Source organism: Lissotriton helveticus, chromosome 8 (genome assembly GCF_964261635.1).
Source record: "Lissotriton helveticus chromosome 8, aLisHel1.1, whole genome shotgun sequence".
In the NCBI taxonomy this organism is placed as follows: Eukaryota; Metazoa; Chordata; class Amphibia; order Caudata; family Salamandridae; genus Lissotriton; species Lissotriton helveticus.
In genome coordinates, this window is record NC_136069.1 from 1,695,671,332 (window position 1) to 1,695,683,501 (window position 12,170).

The 12,170-nt window shown below is 44.6% G+C and overlaps 1 protein-coding gene across 1 annotated transcript in view; it reads right to left on the reverse strand.

The window, feature by feature from the left end:
- Window positions 1–10,532, reverse strand: part of LOC144774132 (vomeronasal type-2 receptor 1-like) — a 31,830-nt gene extending 21,298 nt beyond the window's left edge. Inside the window, exon 1 of the mRNA XM_078659155.1 lies at window positions 10,000–10,532. The gene's annotated coding sequence lies outside the window, so the exon portion shown is untranslated. The remainder of the gene's footprint in view (window positions 1–9,999) is intronic.
- Between the last annotated feature and the right edge of the window lie 1,638 nt (window positions 10,533–12,170).

Consider the following 12,170-nt stretch of genomic DNA (forward strand, 5'->3'; position numbering starts at 1 on the left):
GCGTGAATAATATGTTGTCACTGGAGATAGGCAAACATGAGGTTGCTTCTGTTAATTCTGTCCTTCCTTGGACCTTTGACCCTCATTTTTATGTCAGAGAATATTACGTATTTATGTATTGCTCATCTAATGTAAATAGGAACTTTTATAATAGTTTTATAATAGTTCCTCTCGCGATTCGCTGTATAGAGATTGGAAAGTGTTGGACAAACTAAGACTGACTGGCCCCGTATTCAATGTGAAGAATAGTTTTTCCACCTTGCAGTCGGTGGAGGACAACTATACGGCCCTCTGCACACTGATTTCCAACACCGCGGATTCTCTTGTCCCTCAGAAAAAGAGTAATCCCAAGAGAAGACTACCAGCCCCCTGGTTCGATGACTCATTGAGAGCCCTTAAACTAGCTTGCAGACAATCTGAGAGAAAATGGAGGCAAGGCTACACTGATACTAATAAATCTATCTGGAAAGACAACCTCCGGGCATATAAAATTGCCATAGTGCAAAGTAAGACAAACTACTTTTGCTCTACTATTGCCAATGCCCCCAATAGCTCGAAAAGCATCTTTCAGATACTCAAAAATTTAACTCACCCAGAATGTGCCACAATTACTCAGCCTCCCACTCAAGCTCTTTGTGACAGTCTCGCTGTTTTTTTCACAGAAAAAATTAACACCATTATCCATAACTTAAAGGCTCCCCCTGCGCTGGGATGTTCCAACAGCCTGGGAGCCATCACCAGCTCGCAGGACTTGACTTCCTCAGGCCCCATCCCTATGGCCAGGCTTCGGGAATTCCTCCCTATTCCTGAATCCGAATTTGAAAGACTGGCACTCGGAATTACCTCGGGATCCCCTCTCGATCCCCTCCCTCCAAAAATTTGGAAAAACTTTGGATCAGAACTCTTTGGCACTTTGCGACGAATATGCAATTATTCTCTACACTGCGGATATGTACCAACCCCCTGGAAACAGGCGCTCGTTACCCCGCTCTTGAAAAAGCCCTCCTTGAGCCCTGACTGTTTATCTAACTACCGACCCATCTCCCTCCTGCCATTTCCTGCAAAAGTGGTCGAACGTTGGGTAAGCTCTTGTCTTTCCACGCACCTAGAACAGAACAACCTCTTGGATGAACTCCAATTCGGTTTCCGTCCTGCTCACGGTACCGAAACAGCAGTCTTGACAGCCATGGAGGACCTTCGCATGCATGCAGACAGGGGCAAGCCAGTAGCATTGATACTGCTGGACCTGTCAGCCGCATTCGATACGGTCAACCACGGGACGCTGTTGGACAGACTCCGCGAGGCAGGTGTGGAGGGCACGGCCCTGTTGTGGTTTCATTCTTACCTGCAGGACAGAAGACAGGCGGTTTCCCTCCCTCCATTCCAATCCGCTTTTGCCTCAGTACCTCAGGGAGTTCCCCAGGGCTCCTCTATCAGCCCCATTCTTTTTAACGTGTATCTTAAACCACTAATAACGATAATCAAGTCTTTCGGGATAACAACGATCAATTATGCTGACGACACCCAGCTCATTCTCTCATGGGAGGGAGAAGGCTTTATCCCCTTAACCTCCTTCCATGACTGCCTAAGAGAGACGGCTGGGTGGTTGCACAGGAACTCCTTACAATTTAACTCCTCCAAAACAGAGGTTCTGTACTGTGCGGGAAATTATATTTCTCGTCAGTTCCCGAGTGATTTCTGGCCTCCGGAATTCGGGGTCAAACCACTGCCAGTTACCTCGGTCCGCAACCTGGGAGCCACGCTCAATAATAAACTGAACATGGACACCCAGGTCGCCAAAACAGTGGGGACGTGCTCAGCTCTTTTACGTTCCTTGCGTAAAATTATGCCACTCCTCCCCTCACAAGCTCGGGCGATGATAGTCAGGTGCACTATACTTAGTCGCCTTGACTATTGCAACGCTCTACTTCTTGAGTCCCCAATCACGCTGTTAGACCGGCTTCAAAGAATTCAGTCCGCCGCCGCTAAGCTAGCTCTTGGCTGGACGAGGAGATCCTCGGCTTCGGCGGCCCTGGCCGAGCTACATTGGCTACCTTTGAGGCAGCGGGTGGCGTTCAAGTCCCTCTGCATTGTCTTTAAAGCGCTGCATAGACTTGGACCCAGACCTGTGCAAGATATGTTCTCATGGTACACTCCCACCAGAGCCCTGCGTTCTTCCTCGGCATATCTGACAAAAGTGCCCAGATATTACAAAGCTAGAACGGGGGGAAGATCATTTCGGGTCGCAGCGGCCAAATTATGGAATAGTCTGCCTATCGACATACGCCAAATCCCTCAACTCCTTCCCTTTCGGAAACGGATTAAGACCTGGTTGTTCCCCTAATTATCCTCCCGCTTGTTGCCCGCTACCAGCTATCCTTAGTTGAAGTATTCTCCAGCGCCAGGAAGCCTGGAAGGTATCAGCTGCTCTATAAAAATTCTAAAAATAAATAATAAATAATAACTGTTTAATATCTTGTTGGTCTGTCTTTGCTGTGTATAATGTGTAAATATGTAAAATTAGTGTGATGAGTATATGGGATGGTAATTAGCCCATCTGTATTTATGTATAGATTGTCTTTTTTTTATCGTAATTGTTGTTTTTTATATATGTATATTTATTTGTTTGTATCTAGCAGCACTGAAGAAGTCCTCCACTAGGACGAAACGCGTCGGCTGCACTGTGTTGAGTCATTAAAACTGGATTCTGTGTTTTACCTACGTGAAATGAAAATGGAATAAAAAAATAAAAAAGAAAACATTGAAGAACTTTCTTTACTGGATATGGACTTCATAACTATCCTCCTTGAATAAGTTCCGTTGTGTGGTGCACCTGTGCTTTTGTTTTGAATTGTTAGGTTCCTGAGGGAACAAGCACTGTGACGGTGGGTGCTATTCAGTGTGCACACAGATCCCAGCTAGTATAGACGGGACAAGATTGAGGGAGTGATACCAGGTTAGGTGCTGGCAATCAGAAGGTTCCACTGTTAGGTCTTTTTGTTTATGTTTTTATAAGGATCCTGCTTATATCTACAGGACCCTCCAATCAGGGAACACCTAGGAAAGACTTTAGGGGTGCTGAATAGATAACAATATTGCAGATCCTCATTTCCCCAGTGCTCCTTGCACAAAAGTAGATTTTGGGAAGCACTTTACTATAATGTGGGGAGTGAAATGTGCAATTTCAGTAACCCAGGGCATATAAAATCCTTCTAAAAGGATTCCCCTTATAAGTACCTGACCCCTCCCCTGAAACACTTAGGTGTACCCCAAAAAATAAACATCAAGTGTGGGCACTATTTGCATTTTAAAAGCAGCCCTGCAACACAGGGCTAATTTAAACAGACCTCAGGTTCCAGCAGTGCACACATACAAGTGCAGACAAGGCTGCTGGCCTCTAAACTACCCAGCCCAATTTTATGCTAGGGATTTAGAGGTAGTTCAATCCCCCTGCTCTATATGTACCAGGGCCTAGTAGGCGAGGCCAAGCCAATCTCAGGGGTACCTAACCCATATTGTACCCTAGTGTATATAAGTGTCTTCCCTGTGTTCTAATTCTGTTTTCAGTATAGAACTGGCCCTGGGTCTGGTTAGGAAGAGTCCAGGGTCAGTCAGAGTCAGTCAGAGTCAGTTACCCCCAGTACCAGTCAGCAAAAGGTTGGAGGTGCCCAGGACACAGGATAACTTTGCAACAGTAGTAATGAAACAAAATGCAAGGGGACAGTCTTTAATAATTGAATATCAGTCCTGATTTATGAAAACAAATCTTATCCTATAGATTTACATACACATGTAGATTTATACTTTTTTTGATCAACAATATTCCCCATAATGTGCCTGGTAAGCAGACTGACTGAAAACATGTTTGCCTATGTAGAAAGCTCTTCTTTCACATTCACACCAACTATGGGAGTGGTTTGTTTCTCTTCCCATCCTGAAGAGAAGGAATTCCTCCAGCTCTGCAGTATATGTATGCAGCACGCAAACTGTTGCAAAGTGAAAACGCAACAACCAAATTGCACGCCAATTTAGAAAAATGTAGTTCATTTTGACAAACAGACACCAAAATGAATTAAATCCAATTGTTAAACCCATCATTAGAACCAGAGTTATTCATTTTTAAAATCTTTTGTGAATAATAGCACCTAAAATGTCAAAGTGCCAACCATGGATATCTAGTCGCACTGGACCAGGTCATATCAAAAGTCAAGGCCAACCACAATGGAGCTTGGGTCGGATCCAAGGAGCCGGCTTACCTTTGGACTTAGAAGAAATTTCAGAAAAGTGATTGAGAAGGTAGAGGTTCATGCAGCATCAAGATTGGCCACAGTGCTCTCTGGAGGCCTTTGCCCAGAGCGGCGATTCTGAGGACGGCGCCAGCAATCAGGTAAATAATTTGTTTAAAAAGATTATTATTATTTTGTACTCCAACACCCCAGCTCCCTCTTCCGGCCTCCCCCTCCACTTTGGCAGGGGTCAGGCCGCTACTGGTGATTTCTTTGCACAGATGACAGAGATGTCAAGATTCATTAATCAATTTACACCCTGTCGGGAAACCCTTCGTGGGTTCCAGTCAGGTATAAAAAAGTTACATTTGGTCATACACTCACATCACCACCAAATGTCACTTCATGAATTGGGCCCACAGTGACGGGGGAGGAGACGCCCTCATTAACCCCTTGAATGTGTTCGAAATGTTCCCGCAGTGTGGGAATATTTCACGCGTGGGCAAATCGGACGGCTCCAGGCAATCTGACGCACGCGCCCTACCGTGATGTCGGACTGCCAGAGGTCATCCGACGCATGCAAGGGGTTAAAAGAGCAGAGGATGCGTTAAGTTGGACTTGGACCGGGGACATTTGCACAGTCAATCAGTTTCTCATTTACTGCCACATGAATCACATTACTCAGGGGTTGTAACTTACTACAATTTATGCCCATTTTACTAATTAAGAGAACTGCCCTCCGTCTGCAATCATAACTTCTACCTGTAGGAAAAGTCAGGCCTACGTCACTCATTTAAGGTTAGTAGATTTGCAAAAAAGATTACATTTGAAATTTATTGTATTGGTTTTTATGATATTTATCATTCAAATGTCTTTACCAAACCTATAGGAACTGAGATGCCCTTGCCAGACTCAACCTGTGCGTAACCTTGAGTTTTCTTGGAAAAGCCAACAAGTGCCGAAAATAGGAGAAAAACTCCATTTATCTCTTTTGGACAGGAGCTCCACCACCGCCCCTCTCACACAACTGTAAAGTAAGCATAACATTACACCACCTGTTGGCAACACAGGGGCATATTATCAAGGGGGTTTATCTCCGCTTTTTTGGCTTTAAAAGCCAAGAAAGCGGAGATAAAATTATCTCCCTATTACCTAGCTGTCGCTAGCACCAGTTAGTGACAGCTAGTAGGAGATAGCGACCATCTTGGGCCCCGCTTTGCATGACATGCAAAGTGGGCGTGCCAAGATGTTAGCGACTGGAAACAGTCGCTAACATCGCTATCTCTTATTACCAACTTTTGGAGATATTCGCGCTAAGCTCGAATATCTCCAAAAGCTAACACCTGCCCAGAGCAGTTCTTAGCCATGTTATCCAATGGGAGGTGGATAACATGGCTAAGAGCATTAGCTCGGTAATGCATGAATATCGCTGACTTTTCAGCGATATTCATGCATTTCGGCCGATTTTTATCGCTTAGGAGATAAACCTTGATAATGGCAAAGTTCCTAAGTGATAAAAATCGCCGCAGCTCGGCGATAAGAATATCGCTGCTAAACCAACATAGCGATAATTAAAGCTAGTTGTTGGTAATATGCCACACAGTTTTGTTTTTGAGTTATATAAAAGTGTGCACAGGGGAAATTTCGTTCACGCAGTTGTGATCTTGCATAAGTTTCAGTATTTCACCTTCCAATTATTCAGTGCTTAATTTGTAAAATATTAAGTGCTAGGCCTATGACCAGGAGGCCATTGCAGCTTGCACCACCCATCGCCCTTGTCATTGCTGCCAAAACAACTGCTAATCATCTCTCCATGTAAATGTGACAGTTCAGATTATTCCAGGTCCATAAAGCTAAAGGAATGGCTGGGGAGTCATTTTTAATGTGGATTAATTGTATTAAAAAAAAAACTCCTTGTTTTGCTCATCTCTAAATTAGATGAGCAGCGCCACCATGTGGCAGACTGTCCTAAGTCCTTGATAATTAAGAACTAGTGCCGAGCACCAAAAACCAATTCATTGCTGGTGCTGACATCACCTGCTCAAATTAAGCACTGCAATTATTATGCAAACGTTCCAAGAGTATGAACGAACCAACCACAAGCTGTTGTCTGAGTTTCTTTTTCATTTTGTGGGTTTATTTTATACTGCTTAATGTGTTCATGCATGCAAAATGCCAGACTGATGTTACTTTGGGCATTTTGTGCAATTTATGTAAAATGAATAATCCACGTTTTCCAAGTGTTCCACATAAGTTACACAGGAACTTAAGTCTTCTGTAATCTGAGCGCAAATGGAAGACACTGCAGGCATTTAAATCAGAGGCCGTGCCCGGGGGCAAACAGGACATTTGTGCCCGCTTTGCATACCACTGGGGCATTTTGGAATTACAGAAGAGGGCGCAGATGCTTTTTCACCCCCTTCAGTAATACCGATAGCGCTAGCGCACTTAAAGCACCGTTGCTCCCTTCAGGGGATGTTCCCTCATTTGCATAGGGGAGTGGCCTATGCAAATGAGGGAATTCCTTTGCCTCTGCGCCAGCGCCATATTACAGATGCGGGAACACAGGCAAAGAAGCCCTCAGGGGGCACACTCACAGTGTGCCACCTTCTAGGTGCTTCGTGTTTTCACATGAAAGCGTACTCCAGGCCCGGGCGGGTTAGCGTCTGCCCTGGCGGAAGCGCGTTCATGGTAATAGGGGGCATTTTCATTGTTTGCACCCGGCGCACTTTTAAAATGGTGCTTCGGGGGCAAACAATGAAAATGCGTAATACGGCCGCTGTTGTACATCAGAACAGAGGAAAATCAGAAAGTGGGAGGGTTCTCCCTACGTACTTTCATAGTTGATGGCACGGGGGAGGCCATGGGAAGAAGGGGACGACCCACAATTTATGCTTCATTCCTAATGTTTTTCTATCACAATCGCACGCAATAATGTTCTCTTAACCGCAAGCGTGCGGCGGTAATTTTTGCGCTGTGCGGCTTTTTTTGAAATACTGCGTTACATGACGAGCTGAGCTCGTCATGAGCATGCGAGAGGCGCAACTCATGACGAGCTCAGCTCGTCATGCGCATGGAGAAGTGTGGCTCAAAGGTTAGAGCAGGCAGACCTCGATGCAGAGCTCTGGCCAGGGACCAGGGTTCGATTCCCGCCTCGGCGGGTCTCGGGCTCATTAATTCCCCTGACCGGATATTCTCGCCTCAGTGCCTGTTCTGATCATGGGTCCCACGCTGCAACTCTGGGCAATAGCTTGCTTAGTCTCCACAACGGCCGCCACAACGCGAGGGATGCCTGGTCTGCACCATGGGGGTGCCCAGGAGTGGACACTTCACAGGGAAAGCCAGGAAGGGGTCCCTTGCGGTATTCGTACAAGCGCCGGGAAACCCACTGCGGGTAGCTGTGCGCTATACAAGTACAAAAACATTTACAGCATGGAAGGGGTTACAAAACGTTGCCATAAGTGTGTAAATGTAGTATGCAAATGTACCTAATGTCATGTTTTTTTGAGTTTGTTGCAGAGGGGATTTTTTTTCCTTTAAAATATATTTTCAATGAGCAGAGTTTTTTTGTTTTTTTATCTGCAGCCAATCGACAAACGTAACTATATTGGAGAAGAAGTGTGTGACATCCTACGCTGTGCGTGGGTGGATTTCCATGTGCACTTCTGGGAATTCTCTCAAACCTGGACGTGTTTGCAATCTCCACAGGGCAGCTCAGATACCTAAAGGGCCACTTTTTTTGGTTGTCTTTGGAATGCAATCGAAACTTTTAAAACGCACACCTTGGTGTGCAAATTGCAGACACGTTTCAGTCACTGAGACCCACACAAATGCCTTTGTGAATTAATTCTACATTAAAACAAAATACTGTGCAAACTTTACAGGTACAAGTAAGACTTTCAGCAGGCAATCTCATGTGTAAATAGCGCGCAAAACGTGCACATTACATATGTACAGTACAATATCTTTCTGAACATTAGGGCACTGGATAGTGCCCCAAACCACGGCACTGTAGCTGCTGCTATTGCAGAAATCTGTGGTTCCTTTTTTTCTGACTGTTTTAAATCCTGTAATACACTTATTGTAATAACTTTTTCTCCAACGTTCGTTTTTTCATTTTCTGGCACATTACATCCTCTTGTAAGGAAATGCTAATTTTCTGTGTTTCTCATACTCTCAATGGGCCATCCGTGCCTCTTCAATCAAGAATACGTAGTAATGCAATTTTCATCAAAAGCAGTTTTATTAAACATCCCAATGCATTTCAGGCCTCAATGGGCCTTTCGTCAGGGGTAACTAGAAAGATCAATAAAAACAACGGTAAATATGTGTGCAATGTATCACTTTCTCATTAAATATTGACAACCTCTTTAACAATTGTCTATCGTCTTTAACATAAATACCGCAATGACAATCCTCAACCTAATTAAACTGAGAGCGTAATGATGAAATCTTCACATTTCTAATCCGTGAAAAATTCCCTGTTAAACACATTATTATTTGGGTCTCTTCCCGATGCCTGCGTGTTAAACTCATTCCCTTTCCCTCACCAGAATGCTCTGCCCGTATACTCTCATTTCCTCTCGAACTGCATTCCCCTGCTTCCTAGTGCTTCGGCATCTAACCTCTATCCACCCATTATCAATCCCCACTTTCAAACAACATCAAGCTTCCTTCCGTTTCATTAGTATGACATACACCCAATTCTTGTGAAAAAGATGCTTCGTTTATTTTTAACTCCACACCCACTTAATTGTGCTTGGTCGTCCCTGCTGTTTATGACATACAGTTAAGTTACAGAAACCTGTTCACCTTTTGTTTAACGTCCTGCCTAAAACCCTCACGTACCTGCTGAAACCAGTTCCGACCTTCCTTCCTTTAGATAGAGCAATTTTAGTTCTCAACACTCCCCCATGCTACTTAAACAACACAAGCCCCTCCCCATGTACCTGGGCTATACCTCCCATTAACATAGCTGCCAAGGTTTAAGATTGCTATGTGTGACATTTTCATAATGTCACTGTAATTATGAGTGACATTTCAATGACTATGAGTGACACTTTCTAGCGAGCAAAATCAAGTAATTTAGACAAGTAAAACATTTAACTATAAGAAATTACACCCAACTAAGCAAAGAGAAACTAAGAAGATTTAAAAACTGCTGCGAACTACCAGAAATTGGAGGGCACTTGCTTATGTGTGGCATGTACATGGTATTAGTGGACGTATGAATGACATTTAACTACCGAATGTGTGACACTTAGAGTAACACTTTCTCATAAGTAAAACCAAGTAATGAGCTGCACGGAAAGAGAAATATAAAAATTCTTACACAAGTTCTAATATCTTGCAACTGGAGCAAACCTCATGAAATGAAAGGTTACCCTTGCTTTATTATGCACTCTAAATGTCTGCAGTTTTTGTGGCAGTCTATCTTATACTGTACACAATACAATTTTGAAACAATTTCCATATTCATGTGCTCACTCACAGCCTGGCTCCTCGTAGCACTATAAGAAGTAACTAGCACTACTGAACCAGGAAGGACAAACTTATATTCCTCTGTGGCTACAGTTGCACTGAGCTGGAAATTGCCAGACATCATTTATCACACTTACAACATGAATACAATTCGTCCTGTGAGTAAACAAAAACTCCGGGGCATGCTCATTCTGAAATGAATGGTGGGCAGTAACCTGCATTGCTGCCTTGTATTGATAACGAAATGCTGTAGAGATCAACTGAACGGGACACACAGAGCCTGTAGACTCACCCGTCGGCTGCCGATAAACAAGTGCTTCTGCATGTACCAGTCTGAGCGCTTCACCACTTCGACATCGTTTCTCCTGGTGGCTGAGCTCTTCGGTTTGCTGGGCAGGGGTAAAGGGGGCACGGGTTGAAACAGCAGTTTTAGAATGTGCCTGAGCTGCGACGTCACCTGAACTAAGCAGCATGTCTTCACTGCGAGAAGTGCTGTATTGTAGCTGGTAATGGGAATTAATGACTTCTATTTGCGTGCTGTTAGCCCGGCTGCCATCCGTGCCTGCCTGAGCCAGAGAGTCCACAGCACCTACCCCCTAACTAAGAAAATACAACAGTTCGCTGCAACACTTAAATTCGTTTCTGCAGGGAGAGGCCCAGCTGATTTAAAGGGCTCTCTCTAGCGCCGTTCTGTGCCCTCTTCAGTAGCGGCAATTAATAATTCCTCCGGCGTACCAACTGTCGGGCGGTCCGGTCCCGGGATAATTTCCATTTTGGATTTAGGTAGAGTTGCCTGTTCCACTGCGTTGCGAGCAGCCAAGGAGCTTGAATTTACGCCTGCTGGGCACACGCCGCGGGCGTCAGGACGTCCTGTCACGTGGCCTATCAAAGTCTGTGACTAACTGACAAAGGACTCCGAAAGTGAAAGTACGCCGCTCTACTGCGCAGCCTTCGATTCAATACAGTTGAATTGAGCTTCTCTCCCATTGAGAAGTCTCCCGTGCAGCGCAGGCTGCCGACCTCTGACATTGACAGTGACTGACACTAGTTTTTTGTGATCACAGCGCTTAGTGGGCACAGGCTATATGCGTGACGTCGCATTTCAGTGCGGTGATGCGGATCACCACACTGAAATGCGTTAGCATCACGCCTAATGCGTGATACTTGGCAGGACTGCATTAACTCAACGTAACTCACAGCTGGCATCGTTCTTGTATAGGAATCAATAAACACTACTACTCCCAGAATGCTCTAGTTCTATTACGAATCTCGTCAGTTTGAGAACCAATTCTTTTTTTACCATAATCATGGCGTTTCAAATTGTCAAACACAAGTCCGTGATCCCTTGTAGATGATTCATATCTAGTTCGCTGCTGACGTTTAAAAATATAAACATGCTTCATGAAATCTGGTGTTCCGCCTTATTCGTGGATATTCAATGTGCGACTTCGAGGTAAACTATTATTTTCCATTTTCTTGTGGGTGCAAACCTGGTTGAGGCAGTTTATAATAATCATGATCAGTAGATAGGTTGCACTCCTGTTTTTTACTCTGCTCATCATATTTCTATATTTAACTTTGATTAAATCAAGCGTGCTCAGTGGTTACGTGCCCTGCCCCTGTGGCACGTGAAAACAGATGGATTGTGGCACGTAACCACTGAGCACGCTTGATTTAATCAAAGTTAAATATAGAAATATGATGAGCAGAGTAAAAAACAGGAGTGCAACCTATCTACTGATCATCAGTACAATATCTTACCATCTTTTGATTGATGGCTCACTTTCCTTGTGATAGCTGGCTGCCCAGGAGCATTCATGGAGGCAGGCAATGCCTCGGTTTGATTTACTAAAAAAAGGGGGCCTCATTTATGAAAAGTGACGCATAGCTGCGTGACAACAGCGATGCGTCACTTTTCACTGCGCCCTCCTTGCGACACCAATGATGCGTCATATTTACAGTATGACGCATCATGTCGCAAGGAGTTACAGATACATCAGGATTTCTGACGTATCTGTATGGTGCAAAAGTGACGCATTGCTGGAGTGTGTCACAAAAGTGACGCAACTCCAGCAATGTGTCCTTTCACATGGGGCAAACCCCATGTGAAAGGGCCTGCGTCAGTCTTACGCCTGCTGTGAGGCAGGCGTAAGAAATTGACGCATATCTGTCCTAGAAATGGCGCAGTGAAATCTTATAGATTTCACTGCGTCACTTCCATGACCCTTTCTTGCGTCAGTGCGCCACCCTTGCATACATTATACCTGGCGCAGGTATAATGTGGCGCAGGACTTTACAAAGTGACGCATCTGCTTAGATGCGTCACTTTGTAAATACGGCGCAATAAGGTGCATTTTTTACACCACTGGTGCGTCACAAAAAGTGATGCACCGGCGGCGTAAAAGTGACGCACAGCCTCATAAATGAGGCCCAGGTTCTTTAGCAGTGCAGACCAGCTCTTGC